The sequence below is a fragment of the Notolepis coatsorum genome, assembly GCF_963971535.1.
Source record: "Notolepis coatsorum genome assembly, chromosome: 2".
Lineage (NCBI taxonomy): Eukaryota > Metazoa > Chordata > Actinopteri > Aulopiformes > Paralepididae > Notolepis > Notolepis coatsorum.
Window position 1 is genome coordinate 140,711,892 of NC_140166.1, and position 5,000 is coordinate 140,716,891.

General features: G+C 52.2%; 1 protein-coding gene across 1 annotated transcript in view; it reads left to right on the top strand.

Moving 5' to 3' along the window:
* The window catches only part of cobl (cordon-bleu WH2 repeat protein), a gene marked incomplete at its 3' end in the record, with an annotated part of 324,393 nt that overhangs the window by 212,051 nt on the left and 107,342 nt on the right, over window positions 1-5,000 (top strand).

Genomic DNA, 5,000 nt, shown 5'->3' on the forward strand with positions numbered 1-5,000 from the left:
AGAATGGTAAAGGATCACAAGTGTGTTTTTGATTGTTGTAAACAAAGACAGAAAATAAACTCTTCATTCATTCAATTAATAAACTGTATGCCTCACTGTCCCTGTGTGGAAGAGACTGGGATCATTCTTTTGTGCAAGGCAACACCAGGCTTGACTTAAAACATTACTTTCCTAACTTAGTGAAACTAATGTAACAAATTAACACATAGATATAAATGTACTGAATGGTTATTTCTTATTAAAAAAATTTAATAAAAAAAATCCGATATATATATTTTTTTACCGATACCCCGATCCAGCTATTTTACTGATATCGGCGGCCGATACCGATACCAATATCGGATCGGTGCATCCCTAACTGTAACACTCCGGTATTCTCTTGTTAACACAGCAAACAGCTAAATGGTTACGAATAGATTAGTTTGCTCTCAGGTCCTCTCTGTGGATCCTCTCTCTGCTTGAGCCGCCTTACCGACGAAGAATACCGAGGACGCCAAGATCCTCTCATCACTCTCCCTTCCTGGCCTGATATTCCATTTGTTATCACCCTCTCCTTCGGTTATTATCTCCCTTTCTGGCGCCTGAATATCAACACAATCTCTCTGTCCTCCTGGATTCGCTCCCCGCTGTGAGAGACGCCACCTGGAGACGTCCTATTTAGTCTAGCTACTGGCTAACATGCTGCCCCTCGGCGTGACACTGGCTCAGGAGAAAGCAGAGAGTGTTCTCTCATATCAACTCTCTCTCGGCTTAAGGTCCAAGTGAACCTAGACCTGTATAATTGTCTTAATGGTTTTATCTTCTAATAAGAAAACACTACCGAAATCGTTCAGCTTTCAGCAAAAATACATTGTGGTTTTTTCCCCTTTTTTTCGGATCTGAAAAAAAAAACGACCCGGCCCGTGACTCGAAACCGCGATACGATAGAATAGAATAGAATAGAAATACTTTTATTATCCCGAGGGAAATTTGATTACACTGCAAATCGCTCAACATTAAACATTTTTAGACAGAACGGGTCACGAATAAGAATAACAAAACAAATCAAATTGCCTAAGATAAGAGTAGAATAAAATAGAATAAAAATGGAATAAAATATACAGTAAATAAATACAGTAAAAATATACTGAGGTCTACGGTAGGTGTAGTATTGCACGGTGCTGTTTCAAAAGTAAGAGTCCAGGAAGATGGTGACTGTCACCCTGTGCTCAGTGATGCAGTGAGGAGTCTGATGGCTGTCGGAATGATCCGACTCGATTTGTGATCCGTTGCACACTTTTCCTGGTGAGGGGTGGTGTGTAGAGACACCTGGTGAGGGGTGGTGTGTAGAGAGACACCTGGTGAGGGGTGGTGTGTAGAGAGACACCTGGTGAGGGGTGGTGTGTAGAGAGACACCTGGTGAGGGGTGGTGTGTAGAGACACCTGGTGAGGGGTGGTGTGTAGAGAGACACCTGGTGAGGGGTGGTGTGTAGAGAGACACCTGGTGAGGGGTGGTGTGTAGAGACACCTGGTGAGGGGTGGTGTGTAGAGACACCTGGTGAGGGGTGGTGTGTAGAGAGACACCTGGTGAGGGGTGGTGTGTAGAGGCACCTGGTGAGGGGTGGTGTGTAGAGGACACCTGGTGAGGGGTGGTGTGTAGAGGCACCTGGTGAGGGGTGGTGTGTAGAGACACCTGGTGAGGGGTGGTGTGTAGAGGCACCTGGTGAGGGGTGGTGTGTAGAGACACCTGGTGAGGGGTGGTGTGTAGAGACACCTGGTGAGGGGTGGTGTGTGTAGAGACACCTGGTGAGGGGTGGTGTGTAGAGAGGCACCTGGTGAGGGGTGGTGTGTAGAGACACCTGGTGAGGGGTGGTGTGTAGAGACACCTGGTGAGGGGTGGTGTGTAGAGGCACCTGGTGAGGGGTGGTGTGTAGAGACACCTGGTGAGGGGTGGTGTGTAGAGAGACACCTGGTGAGGGGTGGTGTGTAGAGACACCTGGTGAGGGGTGGTGTGTAGAGAGACACCTGGTGAGGGGTGGTGTGTAGAGACACCTGGTGAGGGGTGGTGTGTAGAGGCACCTGGTGAGGGGTGGTGTGTAGAGACACCTGGTGAGGGGTGGTGTGTAGAGAGACACCTGGTGAGGGGTGGTGTGTAGAGACACCTGGTGAGGGGTGGTGTGTAGAGAGACACCTGGTGAGGGGTGGTGTGTAGAGACACCTGGTGAGGGGTGGTGTGTAGAGGCACCTGGTGAGGGGTGGTGTGTAGAGACACCTGGTGAGGGGTGGTGTGTAGAGAGACACCTGGTGAGGGGTGGTGTGTAGAGACACCTGGTGAGGGGTGGTGTGTAGAGAGACACCTGGTGAGGGGTGGTGTGTAGAGACACCTGGTGAGGGGTGGTGTGTAGAGGCACCTGGTGAGGGGTGGTGTGTAGAGGCACCTGGTGAGGGGTGGTGTGTAGAGGCACCTGGTGAGGGGTGGTGTGTAGAGACACCTGGTGAGGGGTGGTGTGTAGAGACACCTGGTGAGGGGTGGTGTGTAGAGACACCTGGTGAGGGGTTCGGTGTGTAGAGGCACTTGGTGTGAAGATAACCCACCGTGTAATCAGGGATGTCGCACGAACCTGCATGATGGGGTTTCCCCCCAAAAACGTGATTTTACATGACATAATGGCGGGAGATGGAGAGAGAGAGAGGGAGGGAGAGAGAGAGAGAGAGAGAGAGAGAGAGTGAGAGAGAGAGAGAGAGAGAGAGAGAGTGAGAGAGAGGGAGAGAGAGAGAGAGGGAGGGATGAGGAGAGGGAGAAGGAGATTATTTGTGTGAATGTCCCACTCTGAACATTCCGTTCCATCAGTCGAAGCTGAGAACATGCTCATATTTAGGAAGACTGATGGAAAGCTCACCCCTGCTTAACTCCCTCCTCTCCTCTCCTCTCCTCTCCTCTCCTCTCCTCTCCTCTCCTCTCCTCTCCTCTCCTCTCCTCTCCTCTCCTTTCCTCTCCTTTCCTCTCCTCTCCTCTCCTCTCCCTTTGTCCTCTCCTCTCCTCTCCTCTCCTCTTCCTCTCCTCTCCTCTCCTCTCATCTCCCTTTGTCCTCTTCTATCCTCTCATCTCCTCCTCTCCTCTCCTCTCCACCTCTCCCCTCCTCTCCTCTCATCTCCCTTTGTCCTCTTCTACCCTCTCATCTCCACCTCTCCCCCTCTCTCCTCTCCTCATCTCTCTCCTCCTCCTTACCTATCAACCTCAGCCCAACCCTTCTCGCCACCTCCTTTGTCTGTGTTTTAAAAGTACAATATAAGATGGCTTTGTAGAGCCCCCCCCCCCCAACATACACACACACACCACACACACACACACACACACACACACACACACACACACACACACACACACACACACACACACACACACACACACACACACACACACACACACACACTTCCTATATTTGGTCCGCGTTTGGTCCGTTGAAGCGAACTGAGACCTACGTTTTCAGGCGGACCAGAGTTTGTGTGTTTGGTCCGCGGACCGAGTTCGACGCGCATTCACACAAACCCGAAAAACCGGACTATCGAATTCTGGTCCGATAGTCCGGACCAAACAGCCCCTGTGTGAAAGCGACCTTACTGCCATAGTGTCTTCATGCCTGTATCACTGTACATATTAATACTACAACTCTGTACATACATCTGATCAGCACTATCACTCAGTAGTACTAATTTATATATTCTATACCCAGTTTAATCACCTGTACGTTGTATATTACTATTACACTTTACTGTTACATTTGCACTCTGGTTGGATGCCAAACTTCTTTTCGTTGTACGGTACTTGTGCTGCATGATGACAATACATTTGAATCTAATATAATCTAATCTAACAGTCTTTCAAATTGGTCAGATTTCGACATCTGGCCATCGTCCACGAGTCAGGCATGTGTCAGGGTAGAATAATAATATTAATAAAAGGGGAGAACAGAACTGATCCAGCCTCACCTCCTCACCCCTCACCTCCTCACCTCCTCACCTCCTCACCCCCTCACCTCCTCACCCCTCGCCTTCTCTCCCCCTCACCCCCTCGCCTCCTCACCTCACCCCTCACCCTCTCACCCCCTCACCTCCTCACCTCCTCACCTCCTCACCTCCTCACCCTCTCACCTCCTCACCCCCTCACCTCCTCACCCCTCGCCTTCTCTCCCCCTCACCCCCTCGCCTCCTCACCTCACCCCTCACCCTCTCACCCCCTCACCTCCTCACCTCCTCACCTCCTCACCCCCTCACCTCCTCACCCCTCGCCTTCTCTCCCCCTCACCCCCTCGCCTCCTCACCTCACCCCTCACCCTCTCACCCCCTCACCTCCTCACCTCCTCACCTCCTCACCCCCTCACCTCCTCACCCCTCGCCTTCTCTCCCCCTCACCCCCTCGCCTCCTCACCTCACCCCTCACCCTCTCACCCCCTCACCTCCTCACCTCCTCACCTCCTCACCCCCTCACCTCCTCACCCCTCGCCTTCTCTCCCCCTCACCCCCTCGCCTCCTCACCTCACCCCTCACCCTCTCACCCCCTCACCTCCTCACCCCTTCGCCTCCTCGCCCACATGCTCCTCTGGGGCTTCCTCCTCCTCCTCCTCCTCCTCCTCCTCCTCCTCCTCCTCCCCCCCCCCCTCCTCCTCCTCCTCCTCCTCCTCCTCCTCCTCCCCCCCCCCCCTCCTCCTCCTCCTCCTCCTCCTCCTCCTCCTCCTCCTCCTCCTCCTCACTGTGAGACGTTACTAGTCGTGCCTCTAATTGATTCTCAAAGCTCTGAACTTGTCCCCCTCGTCCCCTTCTTGCCTTCCCTTCACGTCAGATCCAGCCATTGTCTCTTAACGCATCAATGAATCCGCTCTTAAGAAACACATTTCTCCTCTCGGATCACAGCGGTTCTGAGGCGTGGTTCTGTGCCCTGTGGTGCCGAGCGGGCTGTTACCGGGCAGATGTTCTGGAACACTTTGGGCTTTCTTTGATCAGATATTGAAAAAACCATTTTC